Genomic DNA, 23,900 nt, shown 5'->3' with positions numbered 1-23,900 from the left:
AGACCAGCTTATGGTGTAGACTGGCTAATGGTATAAACTGGTTTATAGTGTAGACTGGCTCATGGTGTAGACCAGCCTGTGGTGTAGACAGGCTTATGGTGTAGACTGGCTAATGGTGTAAACTGGCTTACAGTGTAGACTGGCTCATGGTGTAGTCTGGCTTATGGTATAGACTAGCTTATGGAGTAGATTGGCTAATGGTGTAGACTGGCTTATGGAGGAGATTGCCTCCATAACCAGAGGAGCCTAGGCGGTGGGGGGTGCCTCACCCCGACGTGCCACCGTTACTCAAGTTCACCCCATCTCACCTGGCTCTGAGAATTCCTCAGAGGAGACCAGAACCAGCATTAAATAAATGGACTAATTGGTTCAATTAGCAGATTCCTGAGGTCATTTTGGCTCAGGAGGCCACCTCGAAAGTTCATTTGCTGGAATGAGGCCTCACAGGGCAGCGAGAGAAAGCGCTCTCCCCCTGCCCATGCCTGCAGAGCCACGCCATGCCCGCGCCGCCCCTTGCCGCCCTTAAAAGCGGGACCCTGGATGCTATTCTGCACAGCTTCCAAGTGGGGGCAATTTCTTATTTTTCTTATGTGGAATGAAAAAAAAAACAGTCAGCTTACATTTAAAATTGAAGCTGGCCTGGGTGGGCCAGAATTGCTAGTGCTTAAAAAACGTGGGCGTCCTCGGCGGAGCTGTTTGTGATCAGCAGTGGGTGACGCGCCAGGGAAACAGTCGCTTCACTTATTGTGCATTTCAAGCGTGAGGGAGGAGAACTCTGGGTTATTTTCAGCCTAAAATCTATTCAAGGAATTACCCAGATTTTTGTTTAGGGAGTGGTTGTTGATAATGGAAAAGTAGGCCTGTAAAGTCTTCTAAATGAAAAAAATAAGTTTAATGAACAAAGCAGAAGAATGCAAGCTATGTTCACTCCCGAATTTCTGTCCTTTAGGAAGCCTGTCTCTTGCTGACGATCTTACTTTACTCCACTGCAGTTGTCATGGCAGGCGCAACCCACATGCAACAGCAGAAATGATTCCAGGAGCCACTTTCTCCTGTGTAGCAAGACGGCGGTGCGCTTTGCAAGAATTGTCCCACCTAAGAGGGGCCGAGTCTGCCCTGAGCCGCAGGTTTCCCAGACCCTCACCATATCCCAGCCGACCCGCACGCCCACCGCTGAGACGGGGCTGTTATATCACCCCCTTGTATAGGGAGAAGTGGGCGACCATTCAACCTCACAGTCAGCCTTGGCCCCAGATCTGTGCTGTCTCCCTGAGCCAGCCTTGTGTCTCCCACAAACACTCCTAAGCTTCTAAGTAAAGGAGACTGTACACCTGAGCCCCTTCAACAGTATTCTTTTTTTAAAAATTATTATTATTTTTTTAAAGATTTATTTTTTATTTATTTAATTCCCCTCCCCTCCCCCGGTTGTCTGTTTTCTGTGTCTTTTTGCTGCGTCTCGTTTCTTTGTCCACTTCTGTTGTCGTCAGCGGCACGGGAAGTGTGGGCCGCGCCATTCCTGGGCAGGCTGCTCCCTCCTTCACACTGGGCGGCTCTCCTTATGGGCGCACTCCTTGCGCGTGGGGCTCCCCTACGCGGGGGACACCCCTGCGTGGCAGGGCACTCCTTGCGCGCATCAGCACTGCGCATGGGCCAGCTGCACACGGGTCAAGGAGGCCCGGGGCTTGAACCGGGGCCTCCCATGTGGTAGACGGACGCCCTAACCACTGGGCCAAAGTCCGTTTTCCCTAAAAAAATTATTGATACATATTAATAAAGCATTCAATTCACCCAAAGTGTATAACCAATGGTATTTGCTATAACAACATAGTTGTGTGTTCATCACGTCAATCATTACTAGAGCATTTTCATTATTTCAATAATAATAATAAATAATAAACAGACAGACACACAAACAAGAAAATTCCCCACCTCTCCATCTCTCTAGCTTCCCCCACTGTTCACAGCTGCTGTTTCTGGCCATTCTATCCTAAGTGTATAATCAATGGCTCTTAGTATAATCACAATGTTGTACATTCATCATCTCAAATATTTTAGAACCACTTCATTACTCCAAAAAGGCAGACTTCACATCCCTAGCATTCCTTCCTCAGCCCAACATAACCACTAATCTCCTTTCATCTTTGCAAATTGATTCATACTTACATTTCACATAAATGGAATCATACAATATGTAGTACTCTGTGTCTGGTCTCCTCCACTTAGTACAATGTTGTGTGGTTTTTTTTTGTTGAGATAATAACATTTTGTACTATTAACTTATGTTTGTTCAGTTTTGAAGATAAACGGTCTTATATAAAAAATATGGAACCCCTCACGAATTTGCGTGTCATCCTTGGGCAGGGGCCAGGCTGATCCTCTCTGTGTTGTTCCAATTTTAGTGTATGTGCTGCCGACACAAGCACAGCAGTCTTCTTAACGACCCACCTTCTCAGAGCAATTTGAAGGCACCTCATCCAGCACCTGCCAGCCTCACCACCCTAGAGCGCTGAGCACAACGGCGGAGGGCGAGCTGAGTCAGGACCTCTGAAACGTGAACTGCACGAGTATGTTGAAAACTCAAAAACGACAAGTGGTTCTGCCTCTTAGGTAACCGAGGTTTAAGAATTAATAAATGATTATGATCACTGAATCATTATGTAGATGTCTTTATGTTATAAAATAGCAGGAGCTTAATATCTGAAGTGACTGACGCTGTCTAGAGTGGTGCCACCCCTGTGTGGTTACTCTAGACTTAGCCTCACCCTTGTGTGTGCTTACTATTGGGGTGGTAGTTCTAGGTGGAGCTCACCCGTGTGTGCTGACTGTTGGGGTGGAAGTTCTAGATGGGGTGCACCCTTGTGCAGGCTGACTATTGGGGTGGAAGTTCTAGATGGGGTGCACCCTTGTGCAGGCTGACTATTGGGGTGGAAGTTCTAGATGGGGTGCACCCTTGTGCAGGCTGACTGTTGGGGTGGAAGTTCTAGATGGGGTGCACCCTTGTGCAGGCTGACTGTTGGGGTGGAAGTTCTAGATGGGGTGCACCCTTGTGCAGGCTGACTATTGGGGGGTAGTTCTAGGTGGAGCTCACCTGTGTGTGCTGACTGTTGGGGCGGTGACCACTCCACCCACCTCTGTTTAATATCCATATGAAAGACCTTGGAACTGACCTTGGTTGTGCAGGCCTCTGATGTGGCCTGACCCTGCTTTGCTGCCCCACCTGTCGGTGTTGTTCAGCCTCTTAATATTTACTAATTAAGGAAGCTGTGTTTAGTGCCACCCCAATTATTCATTAGCACCCGATGTTATCAAACACTAGAATTTCTGCAGATCAGGGAGGCAGTTTCGGGCCTCGAGGCCACTGTGCTCCATTGTTTGCACAACCAATAAAACTCTTTTTGAAAGAGTATGAAGCCCAGATGACGCTGAGCAAAAGCAGTTTCCTTCCTCCAGATGCAGCTTGAAACTGAGACAGGAGGGTTTCTAGGAGAGTTTTATCAGATAAGGCCCACACTAGCTGAAGGCTGACCAAGAAGGAAGAGGGAGGAGGGGGAGAGAAGAAGGGGGAGGGGAGAAGGGGGAGGGGAGAAGGGGGAGGGCGTGGGCAGGAGGGGGAGGGGAAGAAGGAGAAGAGGGAGGAGGAGAAGGTGGAGAGGGAGGAGGAGAAGAGGGAGGAGAAGGAGGCGAGGAGGAGAGGGGGGACAGGAGAGGGGTGGAGAGGGGAGGAAGAGGGGCAGGAGAGGGGGGCAGGAGAGGGAAGGAAAGGGGGCAGGAGAGGGGGGCAGGAGAGGGGAGGAAGGGGGACAGAAGAGGGGAGGAAGGGGGGGTGGGAGAGCGCCCGGCCTGCACCCTGGGTGAGGGCCAACGTGTACAGATGCGTGGAAAGTTCTGAGCTGTTCTGCTTTGGCCAGGCGACTGCTGAGGCACTTTCCATGCTGCCCCAGTGGGACCCGCGCTGATCTCTGACTGGTCTGGCCCAGGTGACCTGTCAACTGGGGTGGCCACTTCCTACTTCCAGCCTCCACGTCCTGGGTTTCAGTCCTTCCTAGACACTGAGCCACAGCCAGCTCTGCCTGGCCCGGGCCCTGCCTCCCGCTGCCTTTCTTTCAGGGAACTCAGGAGAAGGGCAATCGCTGCTCCTCCGCGAGGCCCCCGATGAGCGGGCGGACCCTCAGTGGACAAGGCCCCGGAGCCAGGCTCACAGCGGCCCCTCGGCGAGCAGTGGAGATGGGAGACGGGGGCAGCGGGGGATGGGCTTCGCCGCCAGGGCACCGCCCCGGGTGTCGTGGGAGCGCTGGCGCCCCGTGGGGTCCACCACCCGCGTGGGCTCGCTTGAGGACCAGCTGCAGTTGTCTCTGGAGGCGGAACGAGGCACAGGTGATCCTGAAGGTCCCCAAATGGCAACTCGCTACCGAGGACAAAGGAAGGTTCCTGCTCAGAACTTTCAAATTGGACATGACTTCCTAGGCCAGCTCTCCACCCCCCTTTGAAGCAGGCTAGGTGGGGAATCAACAGAAGGATCTGGAACCTGGCAAGAAGCCGATGCGGACATCGATACCCCCACGATGGCTGCTGGAAGACCCTTGCGAGAAATCCCATTCAGAAAGCGATTTCCTCCCAAGGCCAGGAGAAGCAGCCCGGGGATTCTCCAGGCTTATCACTGGGCCCTCCTGGGGGACTGAGGGGCCGGGAAACCCATCAAAACAGCAACGGCTGGGGCTCCTCCCCTGCCACTAGTCAAGGGATGGAGTCATCAGTGGTTTAAAAAGCGAACAATTACAGGACATTGTAGATCCGCCAGCCCACTGGATGGAACGTGGGAGAGTGTGGGCTACAATGTGGACCATTGACTATGGGGTACAGTGATGCTCAGAGATGAACTTACCAGGTGCAATGGATGTGTCACGATGATGGGAGAGAGTGTTGCTGTGGGGGGAGTGGGGGGTGGGGGGGTGGGGTTGAATGGGACCTCTTTTTTTTTAATGTAATATTTTAAAAAAAACGAACAGGAAAGCAAATCAGTCTCCTGCCTTCGCCCTGCCCGGTGCCTGCTCGTGCTCTATTCTGGCTTCTTCGCCCCCGTCTGGGTCAACACGCAAGTAAGCCCGGGCATTTCTAATCTGTGACAGGGACCTGCAGTCTGTGAAACCACCCTCTTTACCACTCCTCAGCCCCTTCCTCTCTGCCAGGGACCATGATCTGTTTTTCTCTCCCATTTCTCTTCCCTCCCTACCTGACTGGGCCGACGCGCCTCATCAACGCGGCTTGCTCTCAAAATTCATTTCTTGCAGTTTAGTCGAGAACTTACACAAAATCCGCTCAACACCGTCACCCTCCGCTTCAGCGATGGAAATAAAAGCTTTTGAAGCAAACGAAGATGCTGGATCTTGCAGTGAGATCAAGACCCTAAAACCAAGGATTAAGACAGCAACTGTGCACAGTCGTGCCCATGTCCTGAGCGTCTGCTCAATGCAGGGTCCGGGAGGGTCAAGAATGAACAAATGATCGTGATTACTAATCATTATCTAGATGCCTTTTTACTTCCAGTAAATTATAAAAAGCCAAAGGTTACTATCTGAAATTACGAAAACTGGCCGGACTGAACTGACTTCACCCTTTGTAGGTGGCCATTTCCAGCTAGCACCTGCATTGTCACGGTGACTCCAGGCGGATCTTACCCTATAAATGGACATTTCTATCGATGGGGGGACCACTCCCCCTCTTGTTTGAACTCCGTGTGAAAAACCTCGTCGCTGACCTTGGTTTTCCGTACCCGCCTCCCCTGGATGTCTTGATAATGGGGGTACCTTCGTGGCTCACCCCAACCTGGCTCAGCCCCTTAATGTTTATTAATGAAAGAACCCGTGCAAACGCCACCCCAATGACTCATTAGCATCCTGATGAAATAAAATGTCAGTTTCTGCAAATCGGGGAGGCAGTTTTTGGGTCATCTAAGGCTACAGACCTCCTTTATTTGCACAAACAAACTCATTCTTTCTTTGAAACTTCGTGTCTCAGAATCAGTCTTTTGAGTGTGTTGGGGAGAAGGAACCTGTCTTTACTTAGAATCAGCGGATTTATCATTGATGACTGAGAGAGAGAAAAAAAAAAGTCAGAGGTTGGGGTCAACGCGGCCTAAATCTTCTCCTAAACACAGTTACTGTGGACCAACAATTTCTCAGAATTTTACAGTCAGAATAAACCAGCCAGAATTTAACAAATAATTTTGCCTCAAATAACCAGTAGGTGTCACTGTTTAAATGCATTGGCAACAGCTCATCTTACGGAGCAGCAAAAATTAAGTAACTGAATAACTTACAACTCGGTCAAACCTGGGAAGAGAATGTATATAAATCTGCGCTCTTAATTTATAATTCAAAGTAGTGACTTAAGTCTTTATGGCTAAAATAATAATTAGGAAATCATGATAAGCTGAGTGGTGGTGTACACAGACATGATTAAAATAAAAAATATATATTTTAAAAGAAGTTTAGATTACATAAATGCCCATACTTTCCCATGTTCACAACATCTTTCATTAGTGTGGTACACTTGTTACAACCGAGGAACACATACTGAAGCATTATACTAACCATGGACTATAGTTTACATTATGGTTTACACTTTGCCCCGCACAATTTTATAGGTTTTGACAAAATGTATAATGGCCCGTATCTGTCATGGCAATGTCATGCAGGACAATTCGAATGTCCCAAAAATGCCCCCTTGGTGTACCAATCATCCCTCTTCCCACCCCGCCAGAACCTCTGGTGACCACTGCCTTTCTATCGATGATGAAAGTTCTTCCATTGCTAGAATAATAATGTTTACTTTAGCCCATAGTTGAATTCCCTCCCTTACGTTTTTTTTGTCTTTATTAATTTTTTAAAATATTACATTCAAAAAGTATGAGGTCCCTTTGTGTTCATTTCTCAGACTTGAGGATTTTGGGATGGTGACGCCCACCCTGTTTTCAACTGAGACGGAACTTAGAACATGATTCAAATTTAACAATGACATATTTATTGAGCTTAAAAAAAAATACAGAGTTCAATATAACAGATGTACTGAGGAAAAAGAAAGATTCTGCTACCTTTTAGGATAAGATTTCAAGTTTTAAGAACTACTGATATTCTCGAAGTTTAGATATGTAATTTTCTGAGTGGGTGTACAATCTGTATCTCCAAGGCACTTGAGAACATGAAAGTGTTTTGCAAAAGGCAGAGTGGTCTACCTGGGCAGGTGAGATCGCTTTCTACCTGCACAGCAGGCTCAGGTGCACTTCCGGGCACACAGGTGGCTCTGGAGGAGGAAAGGCCCTCAGAGGGGAAAGGCCTGCTCAGCTGGCCACCCTCGCAAACACTCCGTGGACCGCGATGTTAGGATTCCTGGGAGCTTGACTGGTCTAGGGGTCTGGCCCCCCAAGCTGGGTTCTTTCTCCCGAGTCACCTCCTGCTTTGCATTTTTATACATTTAAACAACATGCTTCAGGTTTGCTGCATAAAATTAAAATCCACTTGGGGAATCTGGCCAAAGATGCCATGGGAAGGGGCACGTGAAGACGGTCTACGGAGGCCATCGAGCTGACCCCTGGAAAGCTTGCGATTCGGGGCCTGGGGTCCTGCCGGGGCAGCCTGGCCCCGGCCCGGGTGAGCCTGCGCCACCTCGAGCAGAGCAGGGGCCGCTCTCTGCCTCCCCGCCCCCGCCCGCGGCCAGGACCGAGGGGAGACTGACCTGGCCGGAAGTGGTCAGGGAACGAAGCCGAGAGCCACGCAGGCCTCGCGTCCTGCCTCTGCAGCCCGCGCCCCACGGCGGCCGAGCTCAGGAAGCAGCCTGGGACGGCGGGGGCCTCCAGGCCGCAGCCCCGCTGCGGGCGCCCCGGGGAGAGGCGCGCGGGCCACGGCCGGAAGGAAAGGCACCGACGCCCCCGGGGGCTCTGTCCCGCGCACCAGGCCCTGCCCTGGGCGCGCACAGCCCGGGGGTCTCCGGGCCTGCGCTGGGCAGCGTCGCCCTTGGGGCGAGCCGGGGGCTGCCCGGAGCCCCCCCCCCGCCAGCCTCCGCCCCCTTGAGGGGCGCGATCGGGCACGTGGTGAGACAGGCCTGCGCGCCGGGAGCACAGCAAGGGAGGTCCCTGGTTGTGAGGCGGGTAGGGGGCACCCGGTGGCACCGAGGGCTCAAGGGAAAATCAAAACAGAGCAACAAAACACGACTTCTTTGCTCTCTACTTGCCACTTCCCTCTAGGTTTTAGACTGATTAGGGAAAGGAAAGGAAAGGAAAGGGAAAGGAAAGGGAAAGGAAAGGGAAAGGAAAGGAAAAGGAAAAAAGAAAAGGAAAGAAAAAGAAAAGAAAGAGAATGAGAGAGAGAAAGAAAAAGAGAGAGAAAGAGAGGAGGAGTGACAGGGAAAGCTGAAGAGTGAAGGGGAGGGGGGAAGGAGGGCTCAGGTCCAGGGTGGGATCCGCGGTTGCTCGCCTGGGGCGCACATTTAAAAGGGGTAACGGGCGCACCTGGCGTCGTGCGCACCTCCAACGCAATTCTTAAAAAGGAGTATTGCAAATCGGAAAGCAAAATCTGGAGCAGTTCTTTAAACAACCGTGGGCCTAAAAAAATAAAAATAAAAAAATAAAAAACACCAATACAAACTGCAGGCCGCCCTAGCGATGGGGCGCTCGAGCCCCGCCCCCGGCCCGTAGCCCCGCCCTCGCCCCCGGCCTCCGGGAAGGGCGGCGGGGGGCGGCATCCCCCGCCCCAGGACGAGGCTCCAGACCCGATTCCGGAGCGCGAGGCACGGAGGGCTCCGCCAGAGCGACCTTTTTAAAAATTTTAAGGCAAAAACAGGAAGTTACCAGGAGTGGGGTTCGAACCCACGCGGACACATGTCCATTGGATCTTAAGTCCAACGCCTTAACCACTCGGCCATCCTGGTGCCGGCGAGCCTTCCTCCCGCCGCCTCGCCTACAAGGCTCCGCGCCGCGCCCGCCCGGCCTCCCCCGCCCGCGCGCCCCGCGGGCGGCTCCCCACGCGCCCGGCCCCGCCGCAGCCGCGCCGCGCGGTCCCGCTTTCGGTTTCGAGGCGCGCGGGCGCCGGGGCCACGCACGGCGGCACGTCCACGACTCGGGGCGGGGCAGGCGGCTCCGTGGGGACGCCCCGGCTTGGGGTGCGCGGGTGCGCGGCTTCGGTGCGGGGAGGCTGCGGGGCTGGGGTGCAAGGACAGGGCGTGGGGGGCTCCGTGGGGGGGCCCTGGGCATGGGGTGCGCGGAAGCAAGGAGATGGCGCGGGGAGCGGGGCTGCGGTGCGAGGACGGGGGTGCTCGCTGTGGGGTGCCCCCCCCCGGGGCGCTCTCCCCGCGGCCCCCGCGGACACGCTCAGGTGTGCAGCTCCGGGCTCGCCGCGGCCGCAGCCGCTCGGGGCGGGGCTGGTTTGGGGGTTCCCTCCCCACCCCCCCCGCCCCGCGCCGTTTGGTCTGCTCCTCTGCTCGTTGTTACCCTCCACAGGTGACACCAGTGGGCGGTGGCGCAGGAAGGGAGGCGCCGCGGCGGTGGGCGGTGGTTGGGACGCCAGGGCCGTGACCTGTGCCCGCGGCCGGGGCCTGGGCCGGACCCTCAGCCTGGCGCCCGGGGACAGAGGCTGGGGAGCGGCCCAGCACCCTGCTTCCTCTTAGGCGCCCGGGAAACCACTGCACACGGTCTGGCTAAAGCCTGGCCCTTCGGTGGCATCTGCTCAGCCCCCGTCGAAGCCTGTGGCTGGAGGGGACGAGGAGTGACCCTCCGCTGGACACGAGCTGCGCATGGCCCAGGGCCCAGTGTTGGCCGGTGGATGGAGACCCGCTGGCCCAGGGCCCTGCTGCCCCCCCGGGGAAGCCGCCCGCGCCCGGGTCCCTCTCTGTGGGCAGGCGTGTCCACCAGCGCCAGGGCGCGTCCTCTGCTGGGCCCAGGCCCCCGTGCCGGAGGAGGCGCCCTCTCCTTGCTCTTCCATTCTCCCACCCGCTGTTTGGCCCCGGGAGCCGGGTGCTGGCCATTTGGCACAGGGACCCTGGCGCTGACCGTTTGGGGGCACGAGCAGGGTGCCAGCGGCCCAGCTCTTGGGTTGACTTAGACAAGGAGGACCCGGCCGAAGCCAGCTGGCCTGCCACCTCCAGGGAGGTGCCCCCACACTTCCACACAGTTACCTGGACTCCAGGGGAGCCACCCCGGAGCACGGAGGGAACCAGGTGGCCCCTGCCCGCTGCTGGTGATTTTATAACCTGAGGGCTTCCCCTGTGACCACGGCTTGCAGTGAAGGGCGACTCTCAGAGTGGACCCTGCAGAAGTGCCCATCCTCCCCCAGCCCCGGCCCCCGGCAGGGAGACCTGCTGTACCAGCCCTGTGGGGGACTGTGGAGCAGGCTCCAGGGGGGACCCACCTGGGAAAACCGTGGAGGCAATACACCCTCCAGCAGTTCTTCCCGTTGAACTAGCAGAAGAAAACGGGTTTTTCCCGTTTCCCGCCACTGTCATACCCATATAATAGCACTGCTAGTTACAAACACCGTGATGTGTTTTCACCATTTCTATTCATTTCCAGAGATTAATACACAACATTTTACCAGTTCTGCACAGGTTAGTCCTCAGCTTTCCATTCTCTAACCTCATTCCGTTTTCTGGTGGCCTATATTCTAATTATTAATTCCATGAGTTTGCTCATTATATGTAGTCTTAATAGTGCAATCATACAGTATTTGTCCTTTTGTGTCTGGCTTACTTCACTCAACATACTGTCCTCCAGGTTCACCCATGTTGTCATATGTTTCATGACTTCATTTCTTCTTACAGCTGCATAATAATCCATTGTTTGTATACACCACAATTTGTTTATTTACTTAGCAGTTGATGGACACCTGGGTTGTTTCCATCTTTTGGCAATCATGAATAATGCCGCTATGAACATGGGTATGCAGATGTCTGTTCATATCACTGCTCTCAGTTCTTCTGGGTATATACTCAGTAGTGATATTGCAGAGTCACATGGAAAATCTATATTTAACTTCTTTAGGAACTGCCATATAGTCCTCCATAGTGGTTGTACCATTCCGCATTCCCACCAACAGTGAATAAGTGTTCCTATCTCTCCACATCCTCTCCAACTTGTAGTCCTGTCTTTTTAATATTGGCCGTTCTAGTAGGTGTGAAATGATATCTCATAGTTTTAACTTATATTTCCCTAATTGCTAGTGATGGTGAACATTTTTTCATGTGTTTCTTTGCCATTTGTATTTCTTCTTCGGCCAAATGTCTTTTCAAATCTTTTGCCAATTTTTTAATCGAGTCACTTGTCTTTTTATTGTTGAGTTGTAGCATTTCTCTTTATGTCATGGATATTAAACCCTTACCAGACACGTTATTTCCAACTATTTTCTCCCATTGGGTTGACTGCCTTTTCACGCACTTGACAAAGTCCATTGAGGCTCAAAAGTGTTTAATGTTGAGGAAGTCCCATTTATCTACTTTTTCTTTTGTTGCTCAGGCTTTCGGTGTAAGGTCGAAGAAACCACCACCTACTACAAGATCTTGAAGATGTTTCTCTACACTCTCTTCTAGTAGTTTTATGGTCCTGGCTTTTATATTTAGGTCTCTGATCCATTTTGAGTTGATTCTTGTAGAGGGAGTGAGATAGGGGTCCTCCTTCTTTTGGTCAAGGATATCCTGAACTTCTCCCAGTGCCATTGTTGAAGAGGCTGTTTTGTCCCGTCAACATGGACTTGTTAGTTTTGTCAAAAACCAGTTGTCTGTAGAGGTAGGGGGTTATTTCTGGACTCTCAGGTTTAGTCCAGTGATCAGTGTGTCCATCTCTTCCAATATTCTAGGTTGTCTAGCTTGTTGGCATATAGCTTCTTATAATATCCTCTTATGATCCTTTTTGTATCTGTGGGTTCAGTCGTTAAGTTCCCCCCTTTAATTTCTGATTTTATTTATTTGCATCTTCTCTATCTTTTTCTTTGTTAGTCTAGCTAGGGGATTGTCAATTTTATTGATTAAAAAAAAACAGCTTTTGTTTTGTTGACTTTATTGTGTTTTTGTTCTCAATTGCATTTATTTCTGCTCTAATCTTTATTATTTCTTTCCTTCTGGTTGCTTTGCTAGTGGTTTGCTCTTCTTTTCCTAGTTTCTCCAGTTATTCAATTAGATCTTTCATTTTAGCTCTTTCTTTTTTAATATAGGCATTTAGGGCAATAAATTTTCATCTCAAGGTTGCCTTCGCTGTATCCAAGAAGTTTTGATACGTTGTATAGCAGTTTGATATTGTTTATGAAATCCAAAAATAGATATTAGATTCTGTTTGTGAACTGATCTGTTCCCCTGGGCATATTGGATTGCATTGGATTCAGAGGTTTCACTTTTACTTGATTAAACTTTGATTAAGGCTTTGATTGGGTCAGAGTGCAGGACACTGAATTCCCACCCTCTTGGTGGGTGGGTTCTTACAGAGAAAACTACGGGGCAGAGGAGAGAGTTAGAGACTTTTGCTGCTGGGACCCCAGGAAGTAAACACACAGGAGAAGAAAACAGAGGAACAGAGAAGGCTCCATAGACACGGCAGAAGCCCCAGGAAGAGAGAGAGCCTGAGAGTCTACAGCTGACCATGTGGAGAGAGCAGAGCAGCTGATCCCGGAAAGAACTGAGCCCTGGGGAGAGAGACAAAGCCTGAAGGAGCTGAGACCATGGAGCCCTTGGAGGAAGAGGGAGGCTGAGCCCCCAGAGACCGGCAGCCATCTTGCTCAACACGTGGCAACAGACTTTGGTGAGGGAAGTAACTTATTATTTTCTGGCCTGGTAAATATCAGCTTCTACCCCAAATAAATACCCTTTATAAAAGCCAACAGATTTCTGGTATTTTGCATCAGCACCTCTTTGGTTGACTAATAGCAGTTGTGTTCTCGTTTTTATTCTTCTCAGTGTATTTACTGATTTCACTGGCAATGTTTTGCCAGAGTTTGCCTCATGTGTTTTGGGGCATCCTGGTTAGGTGCATAGATATTTATGACTATTGTTTCTTCTTGATGAACTGTCCCTTTTGTTAATATATGATGGCCTTCTATATCTCTCAAAACGATTTTGCAATTAGAGTCTGTTGTGTGTGATGTTAGCATAGCTGCCCCTGCTCTTCTTTGGTTACTATTTGCATGCAGCTTGCTTTTCCAGACTTTCACTGTCAGCCGGCTTGTATTCCTGGGTCTAAGGTGAGTCTCTCGGAGGCAGCATATGGATGGCTCATTTTTTAAAAAATCCTGTCGGCCTGTATCTTTTGACTGGGGAGTCTAGTCCATTCACATTCAATGATATAGCTGTAAATGCATTATTTACTTTCATCATTTTATTCTTTGGTTATCATATGTCATATCTTATTTTCTTCTTTTTACTCTTTTTATTATCCTTTGTTCTATTCTTTCTTTTATAATCTCCTCCAAGCCTCTCTCTCCTGTCTTTTCCTTTCAGGTTGTAAGGATTCCTTTAATATTTCCTGCAAAGGTAGATTATTTTTTAAGAACTCTCTTACTTTCTGTTTACCTGTGAATATTTTAAACTCACTTTCATATTTGAAGGACAGTTTTGTTGGGTAAAGAATTCTTGACTGGCAGTTTTTCTCTTTCAGTATCTTTTTTTTTTTTTTAAAGATTTATTTATTTATTTAATTCCCCCCCACCCCGGTTGTCTGTTCTCTGTGTCTATTTGCTGCGTCTTGTTTCTTTGTCTGCTTCTGTTGTCGTCAGCGGCACCAAAGTGTGGGCGGCGCCATTCCTGGGCAGGCTGCACTTTCTTTCGCACTGGGCGGCTCTCCTTACAGGTGCACTCCTTACACGTGGGGCTCCCCTACGTGGGGGACACCCCTGCGTGGCGCGGCACTCCTTGCGCACATCAGCACCGCGCATGGGCCAGCTCCACACAGGTCAAGGAGGCCCGGGGTTTGAACCGCGGACCTCCCATGTGGTACACAGATGCCCTAACCACTGGGCCAAGTCCATTTCCCTCTTTCAGTATCTTAACTGTTTCATACCACTCTTGTCACCTCCGTGGTTTCTGTTGAGGAATCTGCCCTAAATCTTTACTGGGTTGGGCAGTTTGGTATAGTTATGAATTCCAAAAATAAATTTTGGATTATGTTTGTAAACTGATCTGTACCTGGGCATGATTAAATTATGATTAGGGCTGTGATTGGGCCACATCAGTAGGGTGTCAAGTCCCTATCCCTTGGTGGGTAAAAAAACATGGCAAAGGACAGAGTTGGGGATTTTGATGTTGGAGATTTTGATGTTGGAGTTCTGATGCTGGAGTCTTGAGGTGGAGCGTGGGAAGTGAGCATACAGGAGAAGAACACAGAGGAACAGAGATGGCTCCTTAGACATGGCAGAAACCCATGGGGAGAGAAACAGAGCCATTCGCCTGATAGTCTACAGCTGACCTTGTGGAGAAAGCAGAGGACCTGAGCCCAGAGGAAAATGAACCCCAGGAAGAGAGGAACCCAGGAAGCCTGAACCCTGGGCAGACTTTGGCAGCCATCTTGCTCCAACACGTGGCAACAGACTTTGGTGAGGGAAGTAACTTACACTTTATGGCTTGGTAACTGTAAACTTCTACCTCAAATAAATACCCTTTATAGAAACCAACCCATTTCTGGTATTTTGCATCAGCACCCCTTTAGCTGGACTAATACACTGGGCATCCCCTGTATGTGATGGTTTCCTTCTCCCTTGCTGCTCTCATAATTTTCTCTTTATCTTTGATGTTAACATTCTGAGCAATATGTGACTTGGAGTAGATCTATTTGCATTTATTCTTGGACTTGTAAGTGCATTTATTTTGTGGGAGTTGGCTAATTTTCAACTATTACTTCCCTTCTCTTCTCCTTCTGGAACTCCCATGACATGTATATTGTTGTGTTTCTTGTTATCACTCATCTATCTCCCTTGCCCCTCCTCAATTTTTTTCATTCTTTTCTCTCTTCAATTTCAGCTCTTCTCTCTTCTGTATCACTTATTCTTTCTTCTATCATTTTGAGTCTGCTGTTGTATGCCTCTAATGTGTTTTTTTTTAATTTCTTTGTCTTTATTTATTTTTTAATGTTACATTAAAAAAATATGAGGTCCCTATATATCCCCCACACACACAATGTCCAGCATCTGTCCCTGCAGTACCTCCCAGGACAACTCCAAGTCCTGAAAATGCCTCCACATCACATCTCTTTTCCCTTTCCCCACCCTCAGCAGCTACCGTGACCACTTTACATTTACATTAAAAAAATGAGGTCCCCATATAGCCCCCACCCCCCTCACCTCACTCCTCCCACATCAACAACCTCTTTCATCATCGTGGGACTTTCATTGCATTTGGTGAATACATTTTGGAACACTGCTGCACCACATGGACAGTGGTTTATAGTGTAGTTTACACTTTCCCCCAGTCCACCCAGTGGGCCATGGCAGGATATACAGTGTCCAGCATCTGTCCCTGCAGTACCACCCAGCCTGGACACAGGGTCTTAAAGTTCCCCTGGAACTAGTCCTCCTGTCACTTGTGTAATATGGACGTGGAGTCTAAAACACCTCCTAGAACTGGGGCTATCACCACATGTGTAGCCTGGACTGTGGGCTGTAAAGGAGCCCTGGAAAGAATCTCATGCTGCATGTGTAGCAAGGACAAAGGGTTCAAACATTTTCTCTAGAACTGATGTTCACACTATATTTGTAGAAGTACAAAGGATTCGGGATTATCCTTAGAACTAGTGCTTATACCATGTGTGTATCATGAACAAAGAGTTCTGAAGTACCCCTAGCACTAGTGCTGACACCATAGGAGCAGCCTCGATGCAGGTTTCTAAAGAACCGCCTGGAACCAGTTCTCATGCCATAGGTGCAGCATGGACAAGGATTCCAAAGTCCCCTCTAGAACTAGTGCTCCACCACGTGTGTGGCCTGGACAAAGGAGTCCCAAGGTCACCGAGAACTTGCTTGCTGGGCGGAATGCCATTACGGGCCTGGTTCTGCCCTTGTCCTCTGCCTCGCAAGAGCACACTGCTCTGAGGGGCCCCGGTTGCCTTTGCAGATAGTGTGTTGCTGCGTGGATCCCGGAGGCTGCCTTCTCGTGAGTTGTCCTCTTGTCCTTGACGAATCATCACTTTATTGACCAGAACTCTCTCACTTCATAGCCTCATTACAATGCCTTTTATTTCAAAATCAGTTAAAATTCTCAACTTCCAGTTACTTTAAAACCCATTCTTCCTATCAAGTGTATGTATGAAGAAGTAGGGTCATATCATAACTTCTCCAAATGACCAGAAAACACCATTAACTCCAGGACCAATTTCTCATTGGAAGGTGCTCATGGGGAGCCATCTCTACCCCACTTTGGGCTCTCCACATGGTTTTGAGGCACTGTTGGATTCCTGACTCATTCTTCTGGACTCCAAAGGGCAGAGCTGCTGACTGAGCATGTGTGTGGTCAAGAACCCCAAGTCTCTGTGAAACCCTTCACCGTGAGGCTCTCCCCAACAGCTCTAGGGCGTCTCTCATCGTCACCATAGCGAGATGCAAGATTGCAGGAGGTGTGGGCCAAGGCTCAGGGAAGGAGGCTTTGACCGCTCCAGCCTTCCGTCTCCCAGCTTCCCATGACCCAACTTTAGAACGTCTCCGTGAGAATTTTGCCAGCGACTCAGCTGCTCCCAGTGGGACTTCATCTTATTTCATGTTGCAGTTTGGTAGTTAATGAGCTCCAAAAATAGATACTGGATTATGTTCGTAAACTGTTGTGTTCCTCTGGGCATATCAGATTTGTATCAGATTCAGAGACTTCACTTCTACCTGATTAAATTATGATTAAGACTTTGATTGGGCCACATCAGTAGGACATTGAGTCCCCATCCCTTTGGTGGTCAGACTCCCAGAGAAAATGACAAGGCAGGGGAGAGCGAGTTTTTGATGCTGGAGCCCTGGGATGTGAGCACACAGAGAAGCCAATATGTGAGGAGAGAGAGAAGGCTCCATCAGATGCAGCACGGGCCCCGGGAAGACACGAGCCATTCCCCTGAGAGTTTACAGCTGGCCTTGGAGAAAGCAGGGCAGCTGATCCTGGAGAGAAACCAACCCTGGGAGAGAGACAAGCCGCATGCTAAAGTGCAGCTGAGAAAGGAAGGAGCTGGGACCACGGAGCCTTAGGAGGAAGAGGGAGGCTGAGCCCCCCAGAGACCAGCAGCCATCTTGCTCCAACACTTGGCAACCGAGTTTGGTGAGGGAAGTAAATGATTCTCTATGGCCTTGTGACTGTGAGCTTCTACCCCAAAGAAATACCTTTTTAAAATGCCAACAGATTTCAGGAACTTTTCATCAGCTCCCCTTTAGCTGTCTAACACATTTCAGTTACCCCATTTCTATTTTAGTTCTACCTCTAACTTGTCTTTATTTCCTTACTTTGTCTTCCTGGGTATTTTCTTTCAAAATTATGATAACTTTTATATTCTTTTGAGATTATATTTATTTCTAGTTTACTTTAGAATTCTTGTTCTTAATTTCCATTCATATTTTTTATTTCTTATTTCCTTGATCGTAACTCTAATTATTTTATCTTCTTGTAATAGTTCACTTATTGTTACTTTAACTTTTGAATTTTTAAAAAAATTTCTCTCCCCTTCTCCCCCCCACCCCGCCCCGTTGTCTGTTCTCTGTGTCCATTTGCTGCATCTTCTTTGTCTGCTTCTATCCTTATCAGTGGCACAGGAATCTGTGTCTCCTTTTTGTTGCGTCATCTTGCTGCGTCAGCTCTCTGTGTGTGCGGCGCCATTCCTGGGCAGGCTGCACTTTTTTTCGCACTGGGTGGCTCTCCTTACGGGGCACACTCCTTGTGTGTGGGGCTTCCCTATGTGGGGAACACCCCTGCATGGCACGGCACTCCTTGCACGCATCAGCACTGCGCATGGGCCAGCTCCACACGGATCAGGAGGCCCAGGGTTTGAACCGCGGACCTCCCATGTGGTAGACAGACGCCCTAACCACTGGGCCAAGTCCACTTCCCCTAACTTTTGAATTTTAACATTTTAGTTTTGTTCCTTTATTTTTTTTTCTTTTCTTGCATTATTTTAGTTTGAGTTTTTCTTTTGCATTAGGGATACTTGCTTGACTTCTATTCCTTCCGGCCAGTAAGAAATATGGCCTCAGGAGGGGGCAGAGAGATCGCCGTCCTCTGCTGGCCTTGCGCTCCAGCCACGGGGGCGTGTCTCACAGGAGGCAGGTTTCCCCCAGACAGTGAACTAGGCTCGGTCCCCTGGGCCATCGTAACAGACCACCACAAAGCAGCGGCTCCAGACAACAGACCGGCTGGCTCACACTTCTGGCTGCCGCAAGTCAAATCGGGGTGCCGGCGGCCGGAGGGGAGAGTTCTTCCTGGCTCCTCCCAGCGCTGGGCGGGTGCTGGCCTCCGCCGGCTCCTTCCCTTGTGGCAGCGCCACTCCAGGTCCGCTTCTGTCCCCCCTGGTCTCCCTTCACGCGCTCGCTCTCCGTCTCTGGAGCTCTTCTTTTTTTTGAGGTACCGGGGGCTGGGAATTGAACCCGGGACCTTGTATGTGGGAAGCCTGCGCTCCACATCAGCCCCCCTGAGTTGGCTCTTTTGTTTGTTTGCTTGTTTTTTCAGGAGGCCCCGAGAACTGGGCCCAGGATCTCCTTGTGGGAAGCAGGCGCTCCACCACTGCAGCCACATCTGTCCCCTGGGGCTCTTCCTAGAGGGACAGCAGTTGTACTAGTGTCTTGGTTGCTGAAACAAACACCATCCAGTGGCTTGGCTTGACAGCAGGAGTCTGCCAGCTCACGGCGCAGAGGCCCGAAGGCTGGTTCCTCCCAGGGTTCTCCTGGCCAGTCGCCATCTCCGGGGTCCTTGGCTTTTCTGTCACATGGTGGTGCACGATGCGGCGCCTTCTCCTCTCTCTTGCAGGTTCCGCAGCCGCTGGCCGCTCCCGCGGCTTCTCTCCCCATGTCAGTCTCCTTCGCTCAGAGGGCATCAGCCTGCTGGACTAAGGCTCATTCCCGTAACTAACAACATCCTCAAAGGCTTATTCGCCCGGGGAGGGACCTGAACCTGCCTGTTGTGGGAGACGTGTGTCAATACCCTGCACGGTCACGGGGGATTAAGGACCCCCCACCCCCGATGACCTCATTTAGCCAACGTCATCTGCAACCACCCCTTTGCCAAATAAGGCTGCGTTCACAGGGACCACGTCAGGGCTTGAGCATGTGGGCACAAAGTTCATCCCAGAACATGGGCTCAGACTAAACTAGTTAGTGTGAAAGGGCAGGCAAACGTCCCATGAGGCCACACCCGGCTACCTGCCGGACGTACGCCGGCGGAGCACAGAAGGTATCGCACAAACGGGGACGCTTCTGAACGGGAAAGCGGGCGCTGTTGAAAATTACACTGCGACAAGAGGATGTCCCTAAACACTGTACGTTTGTAAAGGAAATACGTGTGTATGCGTGCACGCAAGTGTCAGAACTAATAAATATCAGCTTGGCACGTAATAGGTGTTTATTGATTGAACAGCCACATTAAGGTGGAGAATTCTATTCTATAAAAGTAAGAGTAAATCCAAACACAATTCCCTGGTCTGAGGACCGCTTCTTGTTGGCCCCGTTAGAAGAATCCCGACAGGAAATGGTAGCTGCCTCCCCCACCACTCCCCAAGTACCAGGTGCCTTTTGGACCACATGCTAAGTGGCCTGCAGATACTAGCCCCTTTTTGAAGATTGGCAACAATTCTTTGATTTGGTCGGGGACGGAGAAGGTGACACTGCGGCTGGGGCTGAGCTTTTGCCTCCGGGCGCCTGGGAGGATAAAGGGGCCAGGACCTGAAGGGGTCCAGGCGAGCGGCTTTCCAGAAGAGAGGGCGAGCGCACGGGTCACAGGTGTCAGCGGGGGACGGCGCCGGCCAGGGCCGCACCTCTCACCTGTGCGGGCAGGTGGGCGCCCCAGGCAGAGGGGCAGCCAGGAGCACCCGAGCACTCTCGTCATCCCAGGTGGGCAGCGGAGGACCTCCTGCGTGCCTCCTGGGCCCCTCCCGAGGTGGGCACCCTAACCCCTGCTGCTCCCCGCAAAAGGCGTTTTCAGGTGAGAGCGAGAGCAGTCTCGCAAGCAGGGGAGACGGTCTGGCGTGGGCGCTGGCTGCTCCGGGAAGCCGCCTCCCTGTGCTGACGGCAGCTGGGCATTTGCAGAGCTGAGCGCGCTGGCCGCTTGCCGGCTAGCTGGAGAGCTGCCCCTCTCCTCCAAGGTTTGCAAACGATCAGCAGGAGGTGGCAGAGCCGGATGGACGAGCTCATCTGCAGGAGGGCGCGGGCTGAGAGGAGAGGCGTGGCCCTCGGCATGTCCTGTGCCAGCCCTGGGAGCATCCCCCCCCCCACAGTGACCTTAGCCACGTCTGATGATTTCCTGCCCTGCAGGTGCAGGTGCAGCCCCGGGAAGATGGGTGCTACCAAGCAGGCCCCTCTTTCTCCTGCTACACGGGTCAGAGGCTTCGCAGCATCCTCCAGAACGGGCGAAGGCTTGCTTTCTTTTCTTGCAGTAGAGTTTGAGGAGGTGACTCAACGGCTCAGTCACTGCACGGTCTAATTTCGAGGCCAGCAGTTTTCCTTGGAGGTGTACACCACAATAGCTACTTTGTTTTTAAAGGCTTTGTGACACTTTCTAAATGGAAATATTTAACATAGGTGTGTTTTTAAAACCAGGCAAAGGAACAACAGAAGCTACGATGGAAGTGCCAGTGCCCCTCTGCTCATTGTGCCAGCCGTGGAAGGTGGCGCGGGGCGCGGGCGGAGCGGGAGGGCGCCGCTGTCGACGCGGTGGGGACCGCGGGCCTTTTGCTTGATTCCACAAAAAAGTGAAAAGGAAAATCAGTTAATGTATAGATGAATATAAGGGCTCTCAGGTGTCAGAAACCTATGAAGGCTTTTAGGTGTACAAGTTATAAGGTATTTCCATTTTCATCACGTTTACCGCATGGATTTTAAGCCCCAACAAAATGATACCACGGAGTTCCATGATACATAAAGATAGCGAATTATACCCACAGGGCACCAAGGCAAACCGACCTCTTTCACGGTGGGCTCTGTCCCTGTGCCTGCAGGCTGGACCAGACGGAAGTGGCTTTGGTGCTTCCAGGCTCCTCTTTCTGATGTCCGGTTCCCTGAGGCTGTGCCCGTCCCTGCCCTGCCCTTCCGGTGTCCAGAGCTCTGCTTCCGACCCGCTCCGTCGAGCACAGGCTTCTCCCTCCTTTTCTCCTCCTTTCCTTCCTCCTTTCTCCCTCTCTCCCCCTTCTCCCTTCCTTCTCCCCTGTTTCCTGCCTTCCTTTCTTTCCTCTTTCCTTCTATTTTACAACCCAAAGTCATTCCATCACGAGGTTATTCCTTCTGGGAACATTTCCTTTGGCCTGTCTGTCCCTCACTGAGGACGAACGGCCCACCCCCGTGGACCCCGGTGGGCCCGGCCTGGCCACTTTCCAGGTACCATGGAACTCTTCTCCGCGAGAACGAGAGCCAACACGTGTCCTACCTGAGCTGTGGCTGCCTCTTCTCGCAAAGCCCCAGGCAGGAGGCTGCCGGGGGCAGGTGCTCCGCCATGGCGCCAGCTCCCCCAGATGCAGCCTGCCCCAGGGCCTGCTGCATGTCCTGTCCGACAGGTGTCCTCCAGGAACCGGGTCATGAAATGCCCAGGGAGCCTGACCAGAAGCCAGGTAAGCAGTGGAGCCCGAGGCCAGGTGGGCATCGGGGCCCAAGAGCAGGTGGCTGGAGGGGCCTGAGAGCCAGTGGGCGGTGGGGCCTGAGGCCAGGTGGGCTGTGGGACCTGAGAGCAGGTGGCCGGAGGGGCCTGGCTGCAGCACACGCTGGCAGGTGCTCCGACCAGCAGGAGAGCCCTGTCCTTTCTCCTGATCTTGGGTGCACCCCTGGAAAGCCTCCTGATTGGACCCAAAAACATGTTTTGAGAAGGTTGGAGCAACTTGGGCGCTGGGGCAGCCACCACCAGATCCTGCAGGGAGGGGACCTTGACTCCGGCTAAGTTGTGCGGTCAGTGCACCCCCAGGTCTCCCCACTCCTGCAGGGAGAGGGTAGATGCGCGGTGGCCTTTCTGCACATAGTCAGGCTGCAGGCACCTTCTGCACTGATGAGCGTGGGGGTGGGAGCGGGTGGGGGCGCCCTGACCTGCTGAGGGCTGTGGCTGAGGCAGCTGGGGGGTCCTCCGTGAGTGGGAAGCATGTGGGCTGCAGCCCAGAGCCACCGCCTGGGAAGTGCACGCCGGGAGCCCCCAGGCCAGGAGCCCCAAGCCCCGGAACTCACCAGGGGGAACCCTGCCTTCCAGGGTTCCTTCCCAGGCTTGGTTTGGGATTAGTTTGCTGTGCTTCTTCTAGTTGCTCCAGGTGTGCAGTTAGCTCTTCCGTGTTAGCCCCTTCTTCTTTTCTAATGTAAACTTCCCTCTCAGCACTGCCTTTGTGTGTCCCAGAGGTTCTGATATCTTTTGTTCTCACTTCCACTCATCTCAACATATTTGCTGAATTATCTTGCAATTTCTTCTTCTTTTTTTCCAGGTCTGGGTAGCACCAACGTTGTTTATTTCGAGCACTTTATGTAATATTACATAATACTTGCACGATACTGTAATACAGATCTCTGGCTCCTGCTCCTGGCTGAATGGGAGAGAGGTGCCCTGGGAGAGCCTGGGGGACACCGCAGAGGAGCAGATGCTGGAATCCCAGGTGTGGCTGGCAGAACTCCAAGGAGGCCCCGAAGACTCCCTGCCTGGTGTGCATACCTTGTTTGTTTTATTTTTTTTCTCTTTATTTTCTTTTAAATGTTACATTCAAAAAATATGAGGTCCCCATATACCCCCACCCCATCCACCCCGCCCCTCCCACATCAACAACATCCTCCATCATCGCAGCACATCCACTGCACCTGGCGAACACACTCTGGAGCCCCGCTGCAGCACATGGTCAGTGGTCCACACTGTAGTCCACACTCTCCCCCAGGCCACCCAGTGATTATTTAAGAGTGTGTTATTTAATCTCCATATATATATTAATTTTCCTTTTTCCATCCATTATTGATTCCCAGCTTCATTCTGTTATGAACAGAAGTGTTTTGTGTAATTTCAGTCTTTCAAATTTGTTGAGACTTGTCTTGTGACCCAACATATGGTGGATCTTGGAGAAGGATCCATGGGCATTTGAATAGAACATATATCCTGCTGTTTTGGGGTGCAATGCTCTATAGATGTCTGTTCGATCTAGCTCGTTTATCATATTATTCAAGCTCTCTGTCTCTTTATTTATCCTCTGTCCGGATGACCTATCCAATTCTGAGAGTGGTGGATTGAAATCTCCCTCTGTTATTATAGAGACATCTATTTCTCCCTTCAGCTTTGCCAGTGTGTACCTCATGTATCTTGGAGCACTCAGGTTAGGTGCATAAATATTTAGTAAAGTTATTTCTTCTTGGTGAATTGCCCCTTTTATTAATATATACTGATCTTCTCCATCCCTTATAACAGTTTTGCATTTAAAATCTATTTTGTCTGATATTAGTATCACTACTCCAACTCTTTTTTTGGTTATTTGGTTACTATTTGCATGGAGTATCTTTTTCTAACTTTTCAATTTTAACCTGGTTGTGTCCTTACATCTGAGGTGAGTCTCTTGTAGACAACATGTAGACAGCTCATTTTTTTTAATCCATTCTATTAGTCTATGTCTTTTGATTGAGGAGTTCAAGCTGTTAACATTCTGTGTGTGCGGTGCCATTCCTGGGCAGGCTGCACTTTCTTATGCTCTGGGCAGCTCTCCTTATGGGTGCACTCCTTGAGCGTGGGGCTCCCTACGCGGGGGACACCCCTGCATGTCAGGGCAC

The 23,900-nt window shown here is 51.0% G+C and overlaps 2 non-coding genes across 2 annotated transcripts; both read right to left on the bottom strand.

Moving 5' to 3' along the window:
* Window positions 1–2,316: 2,316 nt before the first annotated feature.
* Window positions 2,317–2,423, bottom strand: LOC111762656 (U6 spliceosomal RNA). The gene has a single exon (XR_002795719.1). It is a non-coding gene; the product is annotated as a U6 spliceosomal RNA (small nuclear RNA).
* A 6,416-nt stretch (window positions 2,424–8,839) lies between these two features.
* Window positions 8,840–8,922, bottom strand: TRNAL-UAA (transfer RNA leucine (anticodon UAA)). The gene has a single exon. It is a non-coding gene; the product is annotated as a tRNA-Leu (tRNA).
* Between the last annotated feature and the right edge of the window lie 14,978 nt (window positions 8,923–23,900).

This window comes from Dasypus novemcinctus, chromosome 11, assembly GCF_030445035.2.
Source record: "Dasypus novemcinctus isolate mDasNov1 chromosome 11, mDasNov1.1.hap2, whole genome shotgun sequence".
NCBI classification, from domain to species: Eukaryota; Metazoa; Chordata; class Mammalia; order Cingulata; family Dasypodidae; genus Dasypus; species Dasypus novemcinctus.
This window is presented reverse-complemented; position numbering and strand designations above follow the sequence as displayed.